Genomic DNA, 27008 nt, shown 5'->3' with positions numbered 1-27008 from the left:
GAGTGTTTTTCACAGGAGTTTATGTGAGTTTATATATTCAACAGTGAAGTATGTCTAGACGTAAGTGAATACACTTTAGTTAAAACTTCAGTAAAACACCTCACAAATCCATACTAATATTATCCATACTAATATTATAAATGCGAAAGTGTGTCTGTCTGTCTGTCTGTTACCTCTTCACGTCCAAACGGCTGAGCCGATTTTGCTGAAATTTGGTACTTATAGAGATACTCTGAGTCCCGGGAAAGGACATAGGATACTTTTTATCCCAAAATAAATTACGGTTCCTGCACGATAAACGAATTTTGGCGCAACGGAGTTGCGGGCGTCATCTAGTTGGGAATAAGTCTGTTTGATGGTGGTGATGATAATGATTATTCTGTAAATAACTTCACAGAACACAGCAATAACATAGTATATGACTGTACATTATAAGGCTACGTACAAGTGAGCGCACAAGTGTAATTCGTTACAATATGTTTCATATTGAGCTCATACATTTTTACAACCGACTTATTTTTCTTTCGCTCTAGAGAGTATAGAATTGAAACATGGCTAGGAGTTATTTTGTGCTTTGGAACACGTAACTTATTTTTATGCTGCTTTTGCAGCTATATTGATGGAGTTTTATAACTATTTTTGTACGTACTTGCTCTCATTATTTTTAAAATAGAGTACAACTTACAGCGAATTCGAAACGTAATCAAATGGTATTTTACATTATACATAGGCAATTTTCAGACTCTTTTTGTCAACATTAACGTGAGGAGTTGACATAAGGAAATGTATAAAATCTTATGTTTAATGAAACCTATGTTGACATGAACGAACAATCAAAACAAAATCTACCAACTGATTTCTCGAGCACGATGGAAGTATGAAATATTGAACAAAAGACGAACTTCATAAAGTAAAATTAAATTATCTTCGAGATAAATTATCTCAAGAAATAATTAGGACACGTAATTTTCTTGTAATATTGTACGCTTCCAGAAAATATGACTTACACATTTTATATCATATTACAGGCAAAAAATTACCAAATTTTAGGTAAATAAAGATTTCTTTTCTAGCATCCGTACTAATATTATTAAAAAAGTGTGGAGTCTATTTTTTATTAACTACTGAAACGATTTTGTTGAAATTTGGTATGGAAACACTTAGAGTCCCGGGAAAGGACATAGGAAACTTTTTAACCCAGAAAAATATACGGTTCGATAACGTATTTTGGAGCAACGGTGACGTGGACGTCACCTAGTATAATATACAAAGCATAAAAGATACAAAACTCTTTATTAATATATAATAAGGATTAAGGCTTATAAAAATGGATTGTTTTTATAAGCCTTAATCCTGTAGCGAAACTTTTTCTGTTTTTGCGTTACATCAGGTCTAAGCCGGCTGTGATCCTTTAGGGAAACCGCCTTTTATAGAAATAAAGGCCCGCTCAATTACGTACTTTACTATATTTATTACGATACTAAAATAACACTATTTGTGGGTAGTAAACATGGTGGATATAAGCCAAAATATTGAAATACTTTTATTCGTTAAAGGCCTCGTAAAGAAATTATATCTGTTTGGAAATTGGCTAGTTAGCTTTTACTTAAGAATCCACGAATATTAAATCGTGGATACATACGTAAAGTTGATGTCAATCCTATTACATCGACTATAATATATTACTATCGCTATTTATAATATTAAAATTCATAAAGACTGTGCAAATTAGAAAGTGAGATATAATGATAATAATATTATTCATAAAGTTAATATACCTAGCGGAATACAGCAACAATCTCGAGCTGTCAAACGAAACCGAAATTTATTTACGTCTGTGTGTAATTTGTTTACGTATACACTCACATAAGCATCTTTCTAAGAGATTAAATTGTCAACGTGCCGGTAAGTGCCGACTGGATGTCAAACAGATGAAAAAATTTGGTTCTGCTGTCATGTATCACACGTCTCTTTTTACCACGCAGTGTTACTGATAATGACATCTCGCTTGCTCAGGGCTTTGTTTCTCTATTCTGCATACATTAACTTTATGAATAATATTATTATCATTATATCTCACTTTCTTATTTGCGCAATATTAATTTAATATTATAAATAGCGATAGTAATTATATACGTGGGAAAAAAAAGTATATACGTATGAGAGCCATGCTTCGGCACGAATGGGCCGGCTCGACCGGAGAAATACCACGTTCTCACAGAAAACCGGCGTGAAACAGCGCTTGCGCTGTGTTTCGCCGAGTGAGTGAGTTTACCGGAGGCCCAATCCCTACCCTATTCCCTTCCCTACCCTCAACTATTCCCTTCCCTTCCCTACCCTCCCCTATTACCCTATTCCCTCTTAAAAGGCCGGCAACGCACTTGCAGCTCTTCTGATGCTGCGAGTGTCCATGGGCGACGGAAGTTGCTTTCCATCAGGTGACCCGTTTGCTCGTTTGCCCCCTTATTTCATAAAAAAAAAAATTATAGTCGATGTAAGTAATAGGTCTGATCACTGATCTACCAATAAACTTTGTTCCACCAAACAAACTTAAAAATCGGACTCTGCAGCTCACTGTTTCATATATTTTTGTTTTAGCGATGTTAAAGTGTAGCGCGGTCTATATCTAGTTAAAATCCATACTAATATTATTATAAATGCGAAAGTGTGTCGGTATGTCAGTCTATATGTCTGTCTATCATATACATGTACACCAGCCTTTCCCAAAGTGAACGATAACGACCCCCTGGGGGCGCTGAAGGTCTAAAGGGTGGTGGTGTGGGACTCACAAAAAAATGAGGGCGTTGTGTAGAGGCTTTCGAAGTTATTTTTAATTTCACTTCATCTGAATGCGTTTTAAATTGAAAGAATGGGGGGCGCTAAAACATAATTTGTTCTCCAAGTGGGCAGTAGACAAAATAAGTATGGGAATACCTGATCTACACGCTCGAACCTCTAAATCGATTTTCCTGATTTTGGTATGGAGATACTTTGAGTCCCGGGAAAGGAAATATGATACTTTTTGTCTCGGAAAAATATACGGTACCCGCGCGATAAACGAATGTTGGCGCAACGGAGTTGTTGTCATGACGAAAACTCGTACTTTGTACGTACTACCTCTAGTAATATCATGTTAAAAAAATATATTACTCTGCGTAGCTGGCCTGGTTTCAATGAAACCGGTCACCCTCACCGAAACCGGTGTGGGAGCTATTATTATTATTAATATCATGTTAGCTAAAAGTCATTTCACCTGGTTCTTTGAAAATCGCTTAAAAAGAGAGTGATCTCACTTTTCAAATGCGCTCGCTATTATCCTACTACGTTACTTTAGTTTATTTTATTTTTATTTTATTTTATTTGGGACAACAAACAATTGCGTCGTACATGCTTAATACTAACACGACATAAGTAAACAATGAAATTAAGGTAATTACGCAACCAACACCATTATCCACAATATAACTTTTTTTATGAACAATATAACAATAACGATTACAAGCAAAGCACACCGGTAACGTTTACATGTAGTCGATCAACTCACAAACATAATATTATGAATATTGTGGTACCTATAAAAAAAAATCTTTGACAAATTTTAATGAATGTTTTTTAATAGCTGTTCTTTGAACTGAAACAAATAAACAATACATCGATGTTCGCGAAATTATCGTTGTAGCTTTTCATAATTCGCTTTATCACCAGCATTCGTCCTGCTCGGTGTAGGAGCAAACAGCTTATGAGTGTAGTTGTCACGGATTCGTTGTGAGCGACTAGGTATGCGAAGGTAGATTTGGTTTATCAAAACATTGCAGTCAATTAGATTGTGACAAATCTTATAGAGAAACATTTGGTCAAAGTATATTCGTCTATGTATAAGTAAGAGTTTAAAGAGAAAAATTTTCCAGAAGTGTGTTGTATGATAATCGTTTTCGTTCGACTTTATGAATTAAATATTTTAGATATTTACGTTGCACTGATTCTATTTGATTATTATATTTATCGTATAAAGGACTCCAAATGCATGTGGCGTACTCCAGTTGCGATCGGATGAGCGTCTTGTATAACATTAACATTGTTGCAGGTTTTTTAAACAAAGTACATGTACGTCTCACGAAACCAGAGAGTTTGAAGGCCTTGGCAGTGATATGGGCTACATGAGCATCAAAGTGTAGTTTAGAGTCAAAGTGAATACCAAGATCTCTAATCAACGAGACTTTTTCTAATGCTGTATACACCACAAAGAGAGTATGAAAAATTTATGACATTGTTTTTTTTTGTGAATGTGATTGACTTACACTTGGTCAGGCTTAAATATAGCTTATGAGCAGCACAATAATCGGATAGTCTATCCAGATCCTCCTGTAATTTTACACTATCTTCAAGGGATCTTATTTTTCTAAATATTTTTAAGTCGTCAGCGTACAGGAGGAAATAACTGTTCAAAAAACATTTGCCAATGTCGTTAATGAAGAGAACGAAGAGTAGAGGCCCCAAAATAGAGCCCTGAGGCACGCCGGATGTGACGGTGTGTGGCGGTACCCGCAATTCGCCTAACATTCCTGCATCGCGCTATCGAAGTTTTCTGAGCGCGTCGGTATATATACGACAGCTGAAATGTATCACGTGGGCTTCGGCCTGACCGGGCATAACACCTCGCGCGGTCGGAAGATCTTCCTTTGGCCGCCACTCATTATTCCCACATTGGTGACCCTTGACAGAACACGCCTCCTTCATCATCATCACTCCTCGCCCCTCCGCACCGCGCCAGCCAGCATCGCCTCATCGGGTACCTCGTCCACTAGCCGCAATGTACCGCGGCCTGGGCGACTCCGCATCGGCATCATCGGGCTTTCTCACTACACCGACCGGTCAGCAAGCAGAGCACATCTCTCCTGGTCAGCACGTAGCATCGGCCCCGCACGGCAGCTATCCGACTCACTGGATCCCGTGCAGCAGCTTACAGTTCACTTCCGACTCACTGGAACTCTCTGGCACTGGCGACTCAAGCGACAAGACTTCAAGATTCGACCTCCGGTCTTCGGGGGGGAGTGATGTGGCGGTACCCGCAATTCGCCTAACATTCCTGCATCGCGCTATCGAAGTTTTCTGAGCGCGTCGGTATTATATACGACAGCTGAAATGTATCACGTGGGCTTCGGCCTGACCGGACATTCCACCTCGCTCGGTCGGAAGATCTTCCTTTCCTTTTCATTCCCACAGGTGATCGTATCTGAAGAAAACCCCTGAATCACCACTTTTTGAGTCCTATTTGTAACATAAGATGCAAACCAGCGAAGTAAATTACCACGTATACCGTTATATTCAAAAGCATTTTTCAAAAGCATCTAATGATCAACCTTGTCAAAGGCCTTGCAGAAGTCGGTATAGATTGAGTCAACCTGTATTTTAATATCCATACATTCAAACAAAAAATTTGAGTACAAGACTAGACTTACTGTTGACCGATTCCGAACAAAAAAACTTTAAAGTCAAAACCTTCAACTGTCATGAAGTTGTGGGAGCAAGGAAAATATTTTTCATAAAATATATTTCGGTTTTAATGCTGACAAAGACAATCCGATTTCAAAAGGGAGCTGTTTTGTGGAATCAACTTTAAATTACTTTTCCGCTTGAATGACATCTTTTACTGTATTTTTATTATGTTTTAAGAATCTTTTCCACATTAAACATTGTGTTAAAAATGGTAATTTTATATTGTTAACTTGAAATAAATTTAACAATTATTTGTAATATTATATTTCATTGTACAGTACATAAATACAAAAATGGTATTGCATGTATGGAATACCATTTTAGTATTTTTTGAAACTAAGCTTATGTTAGAAAAGTAATGTTCTAATTTAATGATAATTACTTATTTTGTCATCATTTGCATTTAGGTTTGGTAACAGTATTTTATCCAAAAATGGCTCTTGACAATCCTAGTTTAATAACAAATAGAATACATGTAATATAAAGAAAGACGATTATCCAAATCCATTGTAGCGATTTATCGCACTGTAAAAAAGTAATAGATTCTTAGATTTTCAAGAAGTAATGTCAATCTCGACTTCAAAGTCTGATGTTGCCATGATACAAAGAGATTTCGAACTCGAGTAACGTTTGAAAATCGGGCGTCATGAATTGCGTAAGACATTTTTGATTTTTTGATCCCCTCCCCCACGGTCTGATCATATTATGGTGAGATTCTCCTAGACTCCTCCACTATCACGTGAGATTAGGTGTAGTTATTTATTAATTATATTAGATAAACTTATATTAAAAGTAATTTTATTAGATAGGTATCTAAAATGTTCACGTTGAGTTAGCAGTGATTTCAACTCAATCTACTCCAACTACGCAAATTACGAAGCTCTTAAAAATTATAATATGGGGATTTCTGAGACCTCATGATTCGGTGAGATTTGAAAGGTGAGTGGATGAAGTACGAGTAGGTAGCTAACAATTTGAAAACTGCCTTTTTTGCAATAATGGATGCTTTAGGACCGGTAAAATGATTTGAAATCAAACAATGTTGATTCTTTGTATAGCTAGATATATTAGCTACTCGTAGATGATGTTATAAGGTTTGCTCAAATGATTATAAGGGAAATGTGAGTAATAACTAATAACTTTTAGTTACCCACCTCATCCAAATGTCTCCTTTTGACTGGAAACTCCCCCTCTAAGCAGCTTGTGTAATTTGTGAACATCCCTTACACAGAAACGGCTTCATATATATTTTGCACGTGGCTATTACTGAATTTCTGTGAAATTTGAAAAACGAACAATTTATATCAAAGTTATTCGAGTTAGATTTGTATTGTTTTGTTTCCTTCGTCAGCTATTAATATTTCGGATCAAAATTAATAACACCAGTAGGAAGTAATAGATCTAAATATTTGCTTTGTTGGTTCCTGAAACTTCTTCAATAATGCTTCAGCTATCAATACAATGTTGTATTACAATAAGGGCCTGTTTCACCACTTACTTATAAGTGCCGGATAGGCTATCCACAACTTACAGGTACTCCATACTCTATCTGTCGGATAAGTTGTAGAACGCCTATCCAGCATTATCAAGCGGTGGTGAAACAGCCCCTGACTACAGTTTTTTCACGTTAAATTGAATTTCAAAATAATATGTCGAAAACCAAGATTTGCTCTCTATAATATCAGAGTAAACAGAACTAACGAGTATGCCGACCATAAAGTTAATATACCTAGTGGAATAGAGAAACAAAGGCCTGAGCAAGAGAGATATCACTATCAGTAACACTTCGTGGTAAAAAGAGACGGGTGATACATGACAGCAGCACTCTTTTTTTGACGTCCAGTCGGCACATGCCGCACGTTGACAATTAAATCTCATAGAAATCATGTTCAATCATGCTTGTGTAAGTGTATACGTATACATTTTTTTACACACAGATGAAACCAATTTCGGTTTCGTTTGACAGCTCGAGATTGTTGCTCTATTCCGCTAGGTATATTAAATTTATGATGCCGACTCAGAAGAGACTTTTATCTACCATCATTCAATCTGCCAATATTCGTGTATAGCGCGAGAACTGTACATTTTTCCGAAGTGTAAAGTATCCTATAACCTATACCGGGACTCCAAGTATCTCCATACCAAATTTCAGCAATATTGGTCTTGCAGTTTAGGCGTGAAGACGTAACAGAGAAACATAATATATTATTACTAGCTGTCCCGGCAAACGTTGTTTTGCCATATATATATATTTTTTTTTTTTGGTATGAAAAATAGATGTTGGCCGATTCTCAGACCTACTCAACATGCTCACAAAATTTCATGAGAATCGGTCAAGCCGTTTCGGAGGAGTATGGCAACGAAAACTGTGACACGAGAATTTTATATATCAGATTTCTCATTTACAATATTAGTGTGGATATGAAGGATGTTGTAAGGCAAAACATTGTGAAATGCTGACCTCTTGTTTCTTAATCTTGATGACATCTTTCTTTAACAAAAGGCGAAGAAAAAAAGATGCCAATCACTTTCCACGCGTGTAACCTTCCAGGAAGTAGAAATTCCAAAATAATCCAGTAGGAATTCGAATGAGTTTATTATTCTGTTTGTTTGCTTTCATGTATTTGTCTAAGGAGTAAAAGCATTTTAGATAATAGATGTTCTCCGATAAATTCATAACGCTGGAAATGTGCCGCACGAAAAATATACAAACACCGGTTTCGATAACGGTTACAGTTACGCAGGAGTAATTTCGTAGTGCCCAAGTGTGTGCGCAGTACACAAGAGCACTCTCTATTCCTATTACTCTCATAACCCAGTGGGACGGAAGACCGACACGACTGGCGAGAGATCAGGCGCAGGACCGACTTTTTACATCCCAACCGACGCATGGATTATCTTACTTGTCAGACAATCAGGCCAGCCTGCATTGTCCTAACCAAACTTGGAAATAACATGCTTCCAACGCAGGAATCGAACCCACGACCTTCGAGTCAAGAGCCGCGCTCTAAACCACTGGACCACGGAGGCGATAAAAAAATATACAATATCGAAGTATCATCACAGCAAATTTCATCAAGATCTGTTTAGCGGTTTTCACGTGAAGAAGAACGTGAAGAAACAGACAATCTGACCTTCTTCTGTTTTTAAAATATCTATATTCAATATAAAATTCTCGTGTCACAATGTTAGTTACCGTACTCCTCCGAAACGGCTTTACTGATTTTTACCAAATTTTATATGCATATTCAGTGGGTCTGAGAATCGGCTACTGGGTACTTTTTATATTGATAGGTGCATTTGTTGAATAAATAATAGTAAATTATTACAACTCGAGACTGACGGCGACCATTGTTTGTGCGACGGGATAGCGATGCACGTTGCCATGTGGTACCATGGCAACGTGCAACTTAGTCATTTCAATAAAATAATATGGTAGAAATACTTCGAATTTATATGGCAAAACAACGTTTGCCGGGACAGCTAGTATTATATAAAAATGGATTTCCAATTGTATTAGAAACGCTTTAACTCGATAACGGCTCAACCGATTCTGCTAATTTTATATTAGTCTTAAAATAATCCTTGAAGTTCAGGGAAGGCTTTTAAGTCACACGAAGTTCACCGGGACAGCTAGTAAGTGATAATTATTATGTTTGAAAATAACTTTTACGAAACTTGCATAGTAAAACTATTAATAGTTCTAATAGCCTGTTCGGCTCATGTAAATGTCTCACAGAATATAAAATAATTCTAATTTAAAAACGCAAGTCCTAAATATTTCGTTGAACAAGAAAAGGCTCTTAAGCCACCCCTCGAGTTCTAAAACTCCTAAACTGTTATAATCTTTCAACTATGCCTTTTGTGTTTTGGTTGGCGACATTAATTTTTGGAACTTTTAGGAATACTTTTTGTTGAAGGCCTTAAAATAAAAGTTTGGTCGCTCACAATGAATGCTTTTTCTTTTTTCGATTATATTAGGCTTTATACAGACCTCTACTTACTCAATAGATATTAATATAAATAATCATAAAATGTATTTTTATTAATGTAAATAAAGTGTCGTAAAAATATATAACATCCTCATTAGTAAATGCGAAAGTGTAGACTAGCTTTATGATTATATAAAAGTGTGTATATCTCTTTCACATCGTCTCTTACGTCATATATTATTATTCATGTTAAACGGCCGAACCCATTAAGATGGAATTTGCCATGGATATATTTTAAGGCCACAGTTATAGCCGCAAAAATAAACCCCCGCGATAAACGAACATTGCCGCAACGATGTTGCGAGCGTCGTATGGTAAATAAAAAATTGAGAGGTGTCGAGGGACACCCGAATGGAACGAAGTTATTTCTTATGTTCAAAAAACCTTTATATATATACAGTCAAAAAAATATTTAAAAAACGGAAAAAGGAATACTAACAACGCGTCGCTATTTATTCTCAAAAAACACCATCTAGTTGACGCACAGGAATACTATCAACGCCCTCTGCCCCTATCACGCAGGTACTAATAAAAAGTGTCGAGGTCAAATATCGTTCTGTCTAGCCTCCTTTGCGCCGAACGCGCGATAAGGAACTTCTTTCCAATAAAATTGAGGTGTAGCAGCTGTAACCCTGACAAGTCGTCTTTCAAAGGCAAATAATACAACCAGTGGAATAACTTAAAAGTGAAGAAGCGTGCTAAGCGGTTCAGTGAATTAAGCTTATATCAAAACCGTTTCAATGCAGCGGTTTCTCGGAAAAATATACATATTATTGTTGTGTTGTGTTTGTTGTGTTGTGTTTGTTGTGTTGTGTATTGTTGTTTTGCTGTGTAGAAGCCGTGAGCCTGTGGAGCCGTGACACACATAGCGCAGCCCGCGGCGGTCGGAGATGAGATTTAAATTGTATCTTGTGCGTTGACGGGCTCCAACTAGTTTTTCATCATCATCATTCTCTTTTTCATACGCTGTATATAGAATGTAACAAAACATAGTGATGATAATCCTAAACTGTTTAGGATGTGTATGGGTGCCATATAAAGGCACGTATTCATTAGTAAACAATATAATATGTAACAATAAACACATGTTTCTGAAACTTGGCCGTCCACACTGGTCAGGATGTCGAACTAGATGTTTCGTATAATTGGTAAGGATATAATGGAGAGCCATTCGTAGTGGGGAGCACGGCAACATCCATACTAATACTAATATTATAAATGCGAAAGTGTGTCTGTGTGTCTGTCTGTCTGTCTGTTACCTCTTCACGCCCCAACCGCTGAACCGATTTTGCTGAAATTTGGTTTGGTTATACTTTGAGTCCCGGGAAAGGACATAGGATACTTTTTATCCCGGAAAAATGTACGGTTCCCGCGCTATAAACGAGTTTTGGCGCAACGGAGTTGCGGGAATCATCTAGTGTATCATAAACAATTTCATCAACACTTCATCACTTATATTTATTAACTGTTTTATAAGGTGATAAAACATTGCGAAAGATGTATATGAGCAGTTTATAAACAGTGTTTATCAACAAATGTATACTAATGAATACATAGCTTAAAGAGTGCTGAAAGAGTAACTTTTTTTTCACCTTTATATTCATGACGCTCGAGCTCTTGCCTATACAAATCATAAAAATCCCTCTTCTAGCGCTGCTACTTTCACAGTGAACTTTATATTAGTGACACAGACACATCCTAAAGTATTATTACTAAGTTTAAACGGCTGTAGGGGTTTAGCTTAAGTGGTGTTACATTCATTTACGGGTTAATTCAACGTGCACTGCAACGTGACGCGGCGACGTGATGCAATGCGTTTGTAAATAAGCCTATCAAAACTAAACTTTATTTACTATAGAAGACGATACATATTGAATAGACGTTTTTGCCGCGGTGTCACATCGGACTGCCTATTACAAATTTATTCTGTATTGTGCAATGCTCATAATTCTAAGAAAAATGTTTATGATGAGGTTATTTCAAAACCTTGCTAGATTGCCTTTAACCTACATTATTGGCTCTTATCAATTTCCCAATATCTCACAATACAAAACACAATTAAAAATTCACCGTTAACAATCTCAAAGGCTCAAACACTCATTCAACAATATCACGCCTCCTCGGAAATAAAGTGAAAAAATATCGAGTCATATCATATTACTTTGAGTCTCTTTGATCCGGAGTTCCGATGGGGTGTCGTATTAAGGTTCGCACCTGACGCGTACGTGCAAATAATGACTTCCCTTTAAGCTGATTTCAGACTACGCTATATTATAGTAGCATATAGTATATAGCACATAGCACAAGAATATCGCGCACCATATAATGGCTCCCACACCGGTTTCAGTGACGGTGGCAGGTTTCATTGAAACCAGGCCAGGTACGCAGGAGTAATTTTATAGTGCCCAAGTGTATGCGCAATACACAAGAGCACTCTCTATTCCTTTACTCTCATAGCCCAGTGGGACGGAAGACCGACACGACCGGCGAGAGATCAGGCGCAGGACCGACTTCTTACATGCCCATCCGACGACTGGATCATCTTACTTGTCAGACTATCAGGTGATCAGCCTGCATTGTCCTAACCAAACTTGGAAATAACAATATGTTTCCAACGCGGGAATCGAACCCACGACCTCCGAGTCAAGAGCCGCGCTCTGTACTACTAGACCACGGAGGCGTTCATATTATAGCAAGCCAATAATATAACAGGACAGGACTGGTGACTTGTGTGGTCTGTCACTCGCCTGACAGTCTGGATCCACTAAAAATCAGAGACTGCGAACTGCGGTCATTACCTGAGTCGATGTTAATTCAGTTTTTGATCATTACACAGGCAGGGAGCCTTACTTTGTTGGACTTTAAATTACTCGTATTATTGTGCCAATATTAAATAAGTATGTTATTGTTTTTTCGTATAGGTACAATGTGAACGTGTCTATAACAATGTATGGTGCGCAATATTCTTGTGCTATGAACTATATTATACTATATGCTTTTATATTATAGCGTAGTCTGAAACTAGCTTTATCCTTGGTTATTCTGTGTGACAGTGTTAGCCTGAAACGTTTTAGATGTTGTTTAAAAACTTCTATTTAAATAGAATTCTTTGATGTTGTTCCACCCAATCGCCGTTCCACCACGTTTTTTCAATTCCACCGTTGCGCAGAAATTCATTTTTGCGCAGGAGAGCTAACACTATCGTATATTTTTTATAGTAAGTACGAAGGAAGTAATAAAATACAGTAGAATATTACAGTTTTAATCAAAATATATATAATATTCTGTTGTGGACATTAATTTCATTATACGCACGCTAACTAGCACGCTATTCAAAGATTTAAAGTTTCAACTTTCAGCTCTACGTTACAGCTACGCCGTAGAAGTGCTACGACGCTGTAGCACGCCTACGAACTTACGTAGCAATAAAAAAAAACTAGATCAAAATTGTTCCACCTGTTTGGACGATGCCACATACATACACACAGACAGACAGACAGAGACGTCAAACTTATAATACCCCTCTTTTTTGTCGGGGGTTAAAAACCTCTGTACTGATTGCCAAAAGAAGAAGATAATTAAATTCGAATTTTTACTATTGGGTGATCTCTAGTCAATTTAATTAAACTATCAAGAGTTTGAGTGACAAGAGGTAAACTATCGTGTATTTTGTGATAGTTAGCACTAAAGAAGCTAAAAAATACAGCAGAATATTACAGTATTCATAAAATATTCAGTTGTTAATATTACTTTTTCGTTCATACTTTCATTGTACGTGCATGCTAGTTCCAGTTAGCTGGGTCCACTTGCGCAGATCCAGGTTAAAGTTAATACCGGGATAATAGTGTGTTATCTCTTACATTCTTCATATATTTTACGAAAGAGATAACGTTTAATCCGGGGTTAATTTTAACCCACATATGTTCAAGTGGGCCTTAGTAAAGATTCAAAATGACGTTATAGCTCTACACTACAGCTACGCCGTAGGCGTGCTACGACGCTGAAGCACGCCTACGAGCATTCGTAGCTATCAAAAACCTCTGAACCACAGCATATTAAATTAAGATAGATACCGCATGTCGCTCCATTTGTATGAAAACGAGCGTGTCACTTTCTTCCTACCTACTGTGACGTACCGATGATAAGAATCGTATCCATTATCTTGGCCAACGTTTCTATTTGAATTTCCACAGCTCAATACTTAATACTTTTAGGCACTTAGGCAATTTAAAATTCCGATTGACGTCCCATTCTGATAGCTGACTAAAGAACAGACTTTCGAGAGACGAGCATTGCTCGTCATTTGGCAACACGATATGGCACGCGAAATACATACACAAGGGTATCTATCTTTATCTATGTCTGTGCTCTGAACCGATTGTTAAATCGATGTTAGACACTAGAGATACACGTATTCAGAGCAAGACAAAATGAAAAGGACAATTTATTTTAAAATTTGAGTATTGAAATTTCGAAATTACTTTAATTAGTTTATTTTGTAAACATTTGCTTCAAATACGACCACGTTTTGTCTGGTACAAAACAGGTGTTGTAGCTAATAAAAACTTTAAGCATAATTACTGAATGTTTCAGTATATTAGAAACTTGGTTCAATGAACCTAGTTCGAAAGTTGCTTACAAGAATATTACAAAAATAAATTACACCCCCGAGTGCCATCGCTGTAGTCAATTTGCTCAAGTTATTTTTTATTACATCCATAGCAGAGCAGACGAAACACAAATAACTTAGAAAATATTTCATTATCTTATCCCGAATACAATATTTTTTGAGCATAATTGACTGAGTGTTTCTGTTACCAGACATTATAATTAGGTATATTAGGATAACATCAATTGTTTTATTGCAATTCTTATTTACAGGTAATATCTAGTAAGATATTACCCGCAACTCCGTTGCGCCAAAATTCGTTTATCGCGCGAATACCGTACATTTTTCCGTGATAAAAAGTATCCTATGTCCTTTACCGGGACTCAAAGTATCTCCATACCAAATTTCAGCAAAATAGGTTCAGTGGTTTGGGCGTGAAGAGGTAACAGGCAGACACACTTACGCATTTATAATATTAGTATGGAAGTATGAATATCGATGTCATATACGTTGAGGGACAGTAAAACTAGCCTTTTTAGGCATAAGCGTGAAGAGCATGCTTAGGTCGTTTGTAAACCGCCACAAATAAAATGTCACTTAATGACCTAGGTTTCTATAAGCTCATGCCACTACAAAGCAGCGGTGGCGGACGCTAGACCAATGTAGGTAGAAAATAAAACAAATCAAAATCAAAATCAAAAATATTTTTATTCGGAGTAATTTTTTTACAAAAACTTTACCGAACGTCGATACTACGGTGCCTACCACCGGTTCGGGAACTAACCCGGCGAGAAGAACCGGCGTAAGAAACTCGCACGGGGCCATCTTTTACTAAAAAGATGGAAAATTACAATTTAAAACATATACAGTACAACACGGTCACATTAACCTGACGCACCACTGGAATGTATATGCAAGCTTCGTAATGACGTCATCACCACCACACACCACCATCACCAAACCTACAGCCTAGGTCTTAAAGTGACATTTTATTTGAATTTTTGTCGGTGACGTCCTAGTGACGGCGGCAGTGAACGACCTACGCTTCAACTGCCCAACTTTAAGTTTCGAGAAAGGACGTTACTGTAAAACAGTTAAACAGCCTTTCCCAAAGTGGGCGATAATGCCCCCTTGTGGGCGCTGAGGGTCTAAAGGGGTCGGTGCGGACCCAGAAAAAAATGGGGGCATTGTGTAGACCCTTAGAGGTGATTTATTTCATCTGGATGCATTTTAAATTGAAACAATTGGGGCGCTAAAATATAATTTGTTCTTAAGGTAGACAAATCAAGTTTGGGAACCTCTGCTGTAAAATAAAATTTCCTACAACATCCAAAAAACAAATTAATATAATATAAAATGAACCAAGAAATAGGATACCACAACAAGTGCATAAAAATTATACCTACCGTAAATTTATAGGTTCGTTAAAACGTTGCTGTTTAAAAGATTACACGAAACAATTTGGCCAATTATCATAACTCAAACATAAAGCTCCTGTTATCCGAAGTAATTTCAACTCAACTTTGAAATTTCAAAATTAAATTTTACATTTTTATTCTCTTTTGTTTCATTTTTTACAAAATTTATAAAATTAGGAGCTCTGTGAAATTATTTTTCATTTTGTGCGTCATCGCGGAAAAGGGATTTAATGACTTTTGGGTGTTAATTTTACCGTTTTTTTTGATTATTATTTAATATTTTCTTTTTCTTTACAGTTTTTTTTCTTGCGGCAATCCATCAAAAGGTCCTGAGTCCCGAAGTACTATGAGATAATAATATATTATTGGTATGATATGAGGAATTCTCCAGTAATTACCCTGTTTTTCAGCAATGATTTTTGAGTTTTCCCGTTCATCGTATTGCTATTTTCTAAATAAATGATTCCTGCTAAATATGACTTTTAAATAGCGTTTAAATTTATGTGTCTTTAAGGTCAGTCCAACAGTTAAATCTGGCGTTAACAAGCACAGTAGGACGAACTCGCTAACAGCGCTTCACACTTCCAAATTCTAACAAATCCAAGTCGACGGATTATTCTAAGTACGCCGAGCTTCGTTAGTTACTTAAGACAATATTAATTCGCGAGGAGCGAGGCACGTCCGGAACTTATAATAAGCTGAGCGTCATGTCGTTCACAGGGTTCATAATAGTATTAACTCCCATTTCGTCGACTTAAACTCCGGTTAAATGTACGATCTTTATTCTATCTAGATGGTGCACGCAACTCCGTTGTGCCAAAATCAATTTATCGCGCGGGAACTGTACATTTTCCGGAATGAAAAATCTCCTTTGTCCTTTCCTCAAAGCTGTAAATATGTAAATATGTGAACCCTAAAACAGAAAAAGGACAGACAATGATACTCTTAAATTTTATAAATACGGTTATAATTAGGTTAAGAGTTATATAATTTAAGATAAAACATTGTCCTGCAAATAGAACAATCCATATATTTTAGGACCATCAAATCTGTTCTAAGGAACCTGTACTATTTTTTAGAGCCGTATAAGAATAAAGATATTTTTTTGCATTGAATAAGCCAAAACTACTGGCACGATTCTGCTGAAATTTAGCACAAACATTGTAGACCACGAGGAAAGTTGTTTCGCAGTTAATAACAGAGAAATATTTTTAATTCAGTATACTTTCACGAATCATTAGTGACGTCTATAAATTATCAGCTAAACTCAGTGATGCCCGAAGTATGATTTATATTCCTGTAACCCTCACGTTACGGGCAAATGACCCTTAGGAACCTATCAGACGGAGAGCGGTCACGCGTCCAAGCGTTCTGCGTTCGAGCGGTCAGGCACAAAGGAGGAATTTCGGTGCGGTCAGAACGACATGTGAGTATCTTTATATAACGTAATACAAAACAGGGAACGCAAACTGACCGCTTGAGCGCTTGACCGCGTGACTGCTGTCTGTCTGATAGGTCCCTTATGGGTAACTGATACGTACTCGTATATCTCGTGTTCGTTAAGTTTCTCCATTTTTTCCTCACATATTTTTGACTGTCTGATTTTGTTACATAAACTAGACGACCCGGTAAAAGTATCACTTCCCTCTTTATATAAACCTTGCCTGGACTTCCACAGATATACCAAGACTAAAATTGACCAAAATCGGTTCAGCTTTCTTGAATATTATTGAGATTAACAAAATTTCAAATTCATTTTTATTTATACAGATAATAATGTCTCTCTCACCGATTTCAGTGACGGTAGCCAGTTTAATTGAAACCAGACTGGCGAGAGATCAGATTATTCATTAATTGCTATATAATTTTTATTTTTTTTAATGAAATACGGGGGCAAATGAGCAAACGGGTCACCTGATGGAAAGCAACTTCCGTCGCCCATGGACACTCGCAGCATCAGAAGAGCTGCAGGTGCGTTGCCGGCCTTTTAAGAGGGAATAGGGTAATAGGGGAGGGTAGGGATGGGAAGGGAATAGGGTAGGGGATTGGGCCTCCGGTAAACTCACTCACTCGGCGAAACACAGCGCAAGCGCTGTTTCACGCCGGTTTTGTGTGAGAACGTGGTATTTCTCCGGTCGAGCCGGCTCATTCGTGCCGAAGCATGGCTCTCCCATGTATGAATGTTATGACCATCCGATACTTCTTGTCTTGAGAATCGAACTCACGTCCTCCTAGTCAAAAGCCACGGTCTTAAGAGGGCGACTAACCCCAAAAATCAAACATCGTCCTTCTCTCTTCACACTAACGCCCGTTTTTCATATGCCAGGTGAAAAAGAACGACGCGGATTCATCGCCAAATTAGTTTTTTCTCAATAACTCGATAAAAATACAACATTTTAAAAATCCGCTAGGTCGATCTCTCAATGATAGAATTTTATACAATGTGTTAAACACGGACGTAAAAAAATACGGACGTAACCTTCTCTAATCACGAGTGAAGCCTAGTTATGGCCGCCCGTGTAGGACGTGTGCGTGATATGAGGGTTGCCATATAAATCATAAATTTTTAAAATTTCCCTACTTTTTTTTGTAAACTCAGACAAGTTAAATGTTATTTTTTATACTTAAACATATTTTTATGTTTTTTTCGCTTCAGAAATGTAAGCGGTTGTTAAAGATGTCATAATGAAAATATAATTTTTATGACACTATAGATAGAAAAAAAAAACAACACAGTACAGAGAAGTATATTATTTACATAACATTACAAGTAATAATGATTATGTAAAAACATTTACAATAATAAAATTATTACTAGCTATTTGACCGAGCTTTGCTCGGTATTCGATAAAACATGAATAAAATGACATTTTCTAAAAATAATTCCTAGCTAGATAGATTTATCGCCCCCAAAACCTATATACGAAAAGATATAAGATACTTAGGTCCCGTAACCCGTTTCATCAAGCAATCAAGCAATGTTAAATAAATAATGGCTTGTTAAATCAGTTAACGGCCTGTTAGAGCTATCGAGAGTTCTACCATGCACTCACGTCAAATCAAATCACCTAACATGGTGTTAAATTTTATTCCTGGTCTAGAGGTCCATTCAATATTTTCATTCCTACTAGGTCTCAATGACGCTCGGGTGACTACACAAATAGCACCTTCCCTCCCCTCCCTTCCTTCTACTACTGAAGAAAATCTAAGACAACAATTTTATAATATAAATATATTTATTTTACAGATGTACATATTTTGTTACACCTAAAAATATGTATAAAAAATAAATACACTCTTATTTCAATAAAAAAAAAAAAAACACTTTTAAATTTCGTTTTAAAATTTCCCGCTAAAGCGCTAAAGGTCATGATGGCGTCGCTATGACGTCACGGTACTCCAAACAAGAAAAATCTTTGTATGGGTTTGACATCGAAATGTCACTGTCACACACAATGTTTTAGAGATCGTGACGTCACATCCTGTCATGGTTGTTTGCGATCACATGATAATACAGATTAAATATAAAAAATATTATAAAGTTGTTAAGTAAAATATGTCCATTTTCGGTAATTCTATAATACAAACTCTCAAAAAAACAATAATTTGTTTTAGATTTCGTTTACTGTCTACACCCCTATTATTGTATTCCTGCCTAATTACTGTTCAATAGTATGCTAAATACTTACATGATACTAATAAAAGACAATAAAATTAATTATTTAAAAATAATTTAAAATTTGCCCCGGTTTGGGGAAAATTTCCCCACTTTGTTATGGACATTACTGACCTGTTAAAGTTGAATTATTTTATTTTTTTTATGAAATAAGGGGGCAAACGAGCAAACGGGTCACCTGATGGAAAGCAACTTCCGTCGCCCATGGACACTCGCAGCATCAGAAGAGCTGCAAGTGCGTTGCCGACCTTTTAAGAGGGAATAGAGTAATAGGGGAGGGTAGGGAAGGGAAGGGAAGGGAATAGTTGAGGGTAGGGAAGGAAATAGGGAAGGGGTTAGGGGATCGGGCCTCCGGTAAACTCACTCACTCGGCGAAACACAGCGCAAGCGCTGTTTCACGCCGGTTTTCTGTGAGAACGTGGTATTTATCTGGTCAAGCCGGCCCATTCGTGCCGAAAGAAGGCTCTCCCACGTATAAACATTCGTTTTCATATTTACATTATTTTATCAAAATACTTTAAAAATATGTTATCTTACCTATGAAAGGTTATTCCTTGATGTTTTTTGTGTAAGGTTGTATTGTTTTTGCACCATTTTACAACACAAGATGGCATATTTATTTTTATTTATGAATGACAAAGACGTGTCACCGCGATGCAGTTTAATTGCGTAATGGCGGTACGATCAGCTTATTACAGTGCGAGTGTGTGTGTGTAAGATGTGTACGTATGATCTCCTTGGCTTATTAAGGGTGCTTCACTCATTTCTTAATGGCGATCCGTCCGTATTTTTTTTACGTCCGTGGTGTTAAAATATTATCTTAGTTCAATGCACGGTTATGGCAATAAATGAAAAATTCGTGAAAATTAGATGCATCTTTGTGATTTTTTTCTATCGAGAAAATTTTAAGATATCGTGTTTTTGCTCAGATCGAATTCTCGGAAATATAATGTAGTATCTAATTTTAGAAAATGAAACAATTCGGGGCTTATTTTCAAGTATAAAATGAATTATAAAATTGACACCTTAGGGTTATTCGCCCCCTTAACCACTGAGCCTTTGAACCGGCTATGCATCCTACTTCCTACTTCCGACTAATATTATAAAGGCAAAAGTTTGTTTGGATGTATGGATGTATGGATGTGTGGATGTATGGATGTTTGTTACTCTTTCACGCAAAAACTACTGAACAGATTTTGATGAAGCTTTACAATAATATAGCTTATAAAATGGGGGAGGTGTTATGTTCGTTTTCTTATGTTCAACGATTACTCCGCCATTTGTAAACCGATTTTCAAAATTTTTCTTTTGGTATATAGGGTATCATGCCAATTTAGTATTATATCACAAAAGTGGTGATCTGATGAAGGATCCATAAGTAATCGAGGGAACTTCTCAAATTTTATAGGGAAACGTGTGGTGACTTCGGTTTCGTGAGAAGTATTCTAAGCATATTATACCAACAAGTAAGATTTTGCACCGAGGTATACCTGGCATACCGTGGGTCGGAAGGTGCTGAGAGAACTCCTGATTTTTGTAGATACAAGTTTGGGAGTTTCGGCGTTGTTTGAACGGAAAGCATATTATGCTACTATGCAAATTACATTCATCGTCATCACCATCACTACCATATTACACTATGCGTCGTCGATTATGAGCCTATTATGTGTTATTGGTACTTTTCATAGTCTTTTAGATTAAGACTCGAGTTTGTCAAGCGATAATTAAAAAAATCTAATTATAAACCTGCAGAGTATGTTTGCTTTAACGCGCGAACCTCAGGAACTATAGGTCCGATTTAAAAACTTATTTCAGTGTTAGATAGCTTATTTATCGAGTAAGGCTATAGGATATATTATATGCATCTTAGCGTGGTAATTCACGCTAAGACTAATACGACCAAAGAAACTTAGGAAAATGTGGGGAAAACGGGGGAAATATTAGAAAGGGTTTATCTCACGAACTACTGTAGCAATTTTTATGGCAATATTTGGCACAGATATAGAGTAGACCACGTGAAAAGAGCTATTTTTTTATGGAAAAATGTACGGTTTCCGTAAAATTCCTAATTTACGCGGGCGAAGCCGCACGGGACATCTAGTCTGTTATAATATCAACATATCCACTGCTACAGACTATTGACATTTCCATAGATATGGGTAATATAAGATGATCCGACGGAATAGCAGACTGTATTGCATTTGCAACGAATTAGTATGACTGTTGGAGAAACAGAATCTGTCTTATCTACTCCAAGGCAGCCTTGCTTTATAGCTTCAGATATTGCAGCTATAAGTTACGATTAAATCGTAGTTTCGATTAAAAAGTAAAAGACAGTTCATACAATAGTTACTAAGCTGAATCGTAATACATATATATGAATGTGAAAGTGTGTTTGTCTGTCTGTTACCTATTCAAGCTCAAACCGCTGAACCAATTTTGCCGAAATTTGGTATGGAGATACTTTAAGTCTCAATATAGGATACTCGGAAAAATATAACATTCCCGCTCGATAAACGAATTTTGGCGCAAATAAAAATATTTACGCCACGTATAGCTATTCAAAGTGCGCTGTATTTGTCTGTCAATAAGCCGAAAATACGCTGCCGAAGTTAGGCATGATTACGTCAGCAATGCGCTACGCATACAATAATATAATGAAAATCATGCCGTACTTCGGCCACGTATTTTCGATCTAGTGTGTTTAGACACAAATTTTTTAGTATTCTTCCAAAACAAGATTTTAGTATTTTCTTTCTCTAGATCCGAAAAGATTTCTTCCAAAACAAATGCAGTTACAAAAGTTATATTCTTTTAAAGGTATCGGATTGCAAAGTAAATAGTTTTACGTCGTAACAAACAACTCTTTGCGCTGTATGTAAGACGAATGGTTCTTTTTAATTTAGCTCTTTGTTTTCGATCTTTTCTTTATAGCATCGATCTAATTTCATTTAGTTTTTTTATCTGCCGCCACTGCAAGGCATTGTAATGCATCCTGATTCTGTTTTTGAAAAAGTATTTACATTTTAAATTTTACTAAATATTTTAAGCCATTGCAAATATTTTATCGCCGGATTTGATCACAGGAGTAAAGAAACGGAACGGTTACTTTAAAATTGTGGTTTGAGCGCGGTGACCGACACAGCGCAAGCGCTATGTCACGCCGGTTTTCTGCGAGAAGGTGGTATTTCTCCGGTCAAGCCGGCCCATCCGCGCCGAAGCATGGCTCTCCCACGTATGACTAGTGTGCTAACTGCAATAGTTTTACCGCGTCAGTCCCTGAGTCCCACACGTATTTTTTATTGAGCTATATAGTTTATTAAGCTTCTTAGTGCTAAAGTTTTGTAATAGGAACAGAAACTTTTCTTTGTAAAATGAGATCATAGGAATTATCCTATGATCTTGAAACTTTTATTAATACAAAAGTCGCCCAATTTCAAGCCTACTCGTACTATATTATAGGCGAATCGAAGGTCGACAATACAGCAGATCCGTGACACGTGCCGCTAAAGACAAAGAGGGGATTTACCGTGTATGAGTGTAGCAAACAGTAATAAGCTTGTGATTTCGAAAGTAATTCAAACGTGAACGCTAGTTTGTATGGTAAAAAGTTATAAAGTGTTCTTGAAAAATTAATATTACGAGGCATACGAGGCATACGAGGAAATTGATTCCTAGGCAGTTGATGGACCAACGTCATTTGGTCGGATCATGTCAATTCAATGTAAGCTGTGATCTGTCGGCTGGATTTGACGTAACGCGACCAAACTACGTAGGTCCCCCATCAGCCTAGAAATCAACTACTCTGATAGTACATAAATTTTTAATTATATCTTTTTTACCATTGCAAAGATTGAAGCTGTTTTCAATGTAGTAGCATTTTTGACCATCTCTTTTATTTCATTCATTAAACCACTGGAAATAGTCAGAACATAAAGTCAGCTAGATCCCGAATGTACATCGTAAAGAGCATTCGTCTTTATGTCGGTCATCCTGCACTGAAATAGCGGTATAAAAACTGTTAGATATGAATGCAAACTACAACTTTTTATTACGGCCATAAAATAAACAGGATTGATAGTTGCAGTTCTCGAGTCTTTGTTGAATTTCAAGTTGCTGACGTTTGAGAAGTTCAGCTTCACATTAATCAGCACGGACGCACCAAAAGGCACTGCATTTTAGATTTGTTGTGTGAAATGACATGGGCGTAGCCAAGATTCTATATAGGGGGGGGGGGCCATAGAATTTAAAGAAAATTTGAGGGGGGGGGGCAAAATTAAGAAAATCAAACTCAAAAAAAAGTAAAAGTTAAAAACAAAATATGAGCGAGCGAACTGGGATTGAATGCCTCCCCTCTCACCCCGCAACTCTCTCTGCTCCCCGTTTAGGTATGAAACTCGTGAGCATTAGCGACCGATCGCTCTTAAGGTGGGGCACCCCCCCCCTCCCCCCTCTGCCCGTACCTCGCTACGCTCATGTGAAACCTCGCACCGTACGCGCCGCATTTCGTGTACGTTATACGGTGCGTACGGTGCTGACAATATAGATGAACACATATTTTAATGTATTTTATTATACTGAGTATTAAAATATTGCACAAGTATAATGGCCGCCAACGCACCTGCAACTTCTGTTGTATGTTGCGAGTGTCCATGGGCGACGGTAGGTGCTCATTAGGTGACCCATTTGCTCATTTGCCCCCTAAATTATAAAAAAAATAGGTTCCTTAGTCAAGATGTTTCGTTTATTTTCCCATAATTCAACGACATAATTTTGGCTTATTGAAAAAAATGAAATTCGACATTTAAAAAGTGGGCGATTTTGAATAAGGCAAAAACTAGCTTTAGCTATAAATGAATAACGCGTTAAGATTGAAAAACTGTCTCTCAAACATGATAAACTTAACTACTCTAATCATCTTTCTGTAACAACATAAATACTTAGTATACAGTAGACCACCCTAACAAGATGCACATATTAGCGTGGGTGTTACGGTGTACCTACTCCGGGAGTGAACGCACAAGTGAAAAAAAACCACGAGCAGCATGGATTTTAAAGAGAGGGTAAAATATTGTTCCTATGCCACGTCGCCGGCAGTCTGCTGTCGCAGGCCTCGTTCTTACGAATTAACTTTGATAAAGTCACCATTCTTGTTAGAAAATTATTTGTAACTTGTGTGTAACATTTTTTATCCATCCCAAAAACAATGCGCTGCCTATCAACTTTTCAGTGCAAAAATGGAGTGAACGTGAGAGTTAAATTCATATTCTGTATTAAACTTGTTTGATTTTCAAGGCTTTTTTTTGGTTCGCAGGAGAAAACCATCATGGGTGCCCCGGGTTGGGGATGTGCCTCAGTAAGCTGAAGCACCCCGGGGGTATGTGGGACTCTTACCCACTAAAACCACCTGCGGTTTGCCTTCAGCCATATACGGAGGCTCCGCGGCCTCTTTCTGCGAAAGAACGGTTTCGCAGAAAGAGACCGCCGCCTGCCAGGCCTCATCGCTCTCGAGCATGCAGCGAACCATGCTCGAGAGCGAGAGGTCCCGCCCAATTGATTTTCAAGGCTAAGTTAATCTACTGTATTTATTTTGTGGTTCTTTAGACACTTGTGGTACTTATCGAGCTAAACTATTTTATTCTACAGGCCGTCGTTATTGGCTCTACATCGTTTGCGCTCGCAAGATAAAGCACTAATGCTATACTTTCGCTTCGTGTTTCCTTGTCTTAGAGCTAACATTTCAGTACATTTCAAGATTTTAAAGAATCACAACAATGTTATAAAAGAGAATGTGATGTTACTTAGTTTTTATTTTCTTATTAATTAATATATTATTATTGTTAGTAGTTACTTATTATTAATTTTTGTATGTTCGTTATTGTTTTGTTTTTCTTATTTTTTGTTTTTTTTTGTTTATTTTAATTTTATTAGAGTAAGTAAGTATAGTACAAATTTTATGGCTTATTTTGTGGTGAAGTCACTCATGGCCCTGGCAGAATACCAGTGCAGCGAGCTAGCTTGCTGCGTATAGCTGAACCTTTTTTTTTTTTTTTTTTTGGGACAATTTCGACATCACACAATATATTATGTATTGTAGAAATATGCTCTTCAGCTGTATTATTGTTTGATTTACATGTGTTGTGTGGTGATAAAATTAATATATTCTTATTGATTGCGTGGGAATTTTCTAATGAAAAGCGGACTGTATATTACGTGTATATTATGAATTTCTACATAGATTTATCGTGACTAGATGATATGTCTACAAGTTGGTATCGACTAGCTGTCGAGTCGGCCCGATGAAGAGTGGTAGCTGCGCCCGCGCAGCGTGAGGTGGAAGGGTCCGCGAGCCGCGCCCCGCGCGCCCCGCCAGGGCCCGCTAAGGCCGCGAACACAGTCGCGCTGTTGTTTGCGCTAAGGGCGCAAACACTTATTCTTATTCTCACTTATTTTTTTAGACAAAAACTTATTTTATTTTCTTCTTATGAAATGGTACCTAAGGTATCATTTCATAAGAAGAAATATATATCAAAGTGAGTAAATTGAAACAAAAGACCTATTTACCTAGATCCTATAATATTCCAATACAATCTAATAAGACGTGGAAATTCAGAAAAGAAAATCTAAAATATTCGGCGTAAAGTAACGCTAATTGGCGCGGAATAAAATCTATAAAACAGGGATTTTAGCAATCGTTTCATGCATATTCCCGCCACTTTAACAGTGTTGGAGGGAAAAATGAATTAAATTCCGGCTCTTAATTGGCAGTAGGACGCAAAGCCCTGTAATAATGGCCACCGTCGAGGAGAGTTGGCTGATAAAAAAATTCAATTAACATTTCGAGGTACGTACATACAGGGTGTAGCAAAACTAAGTGATAATACTTTAGGGTGTGTACGTTTTCCTTGTATAGAATTAACTGTAAAAGTAAAAGTGCTGAAAGTGCGACTTTTTCAAACTTTTGTATGGGAAAATAATCGCTCTGGGGCGCTTGCCCATACAAATCACAAAAATTTTTTTGTCTTTCAACGCTATTGTTTTACAGAAAACTCTACATAGGAGACCCATATACACCCTAAAGAATTATCAGTTGTTAGCATTTGTTACACCCTGTACAACGTGTCGATGCTAGTTTCAAACTTCACTACCCATGTGGTAATGTATACACTATACAGTAGTTTTGTTTACGTTTGACGGTATCCCGCCATCTATATATTGATACGCAAGCGAAAAACTTTGTAACCCTTTTTATGAATCTATATATTAATACGCAAGCGACAAACTTTGTAACCCTTTTTACGAAAAATGGGGAAACGTAGATGCATGAAATTTTGCACAGTTATAGTTAATATATGGTGAAGGAGTGCATCGAACTAATATTATTTTGAAATTATGCTTTTATCATACATTTTTTTAACAAATAAAACATTACACACACTACAACACACACACACACACACACACACATGAGAAATGTTTTGAGTGACAAGCCTATAAGCCTCTTTTATTTACGGTTGAAGTCTGTTGACAACAAGTTGACAAATTGAAAATGGATTATAGTTTTTTTTTTATTGAATCTAAGATACTAAGTATTAGACAATGCTTACACGGCCAGTCTGACATCAGCTAAGTCCCAGAGACAAGAGTTGAAACAAAATGATAAAGTCAATATTTCTTATAAAATATAGGTAGTAGTCGAAATTCGACCTTAGTTTCAATGAAATTAGTCATTGAAACTAAGGTCGAATTTCGACCATTGGGCGATCTCTAGTTATTTTAAACACCTAATGCTGGTTAAAGATTTTTTGTTATAGACA

The sequence above is a fragment of the Aricia agestis genome, chromosome 5, assembly GCF_905147365.1.
Source record: "Aricia agestis chromosome 5, ilAriAges1.1, whole genome shotgun sequence".
Lineage (NCBI taxonomy): Eukaryota > Metazoa > Arthropoda > Insecta > Lepidoptera > Lycaenidae > Aricia > Aricia agestis.
Note: the sequence above shows the minus strand (reverse complement) of the source record.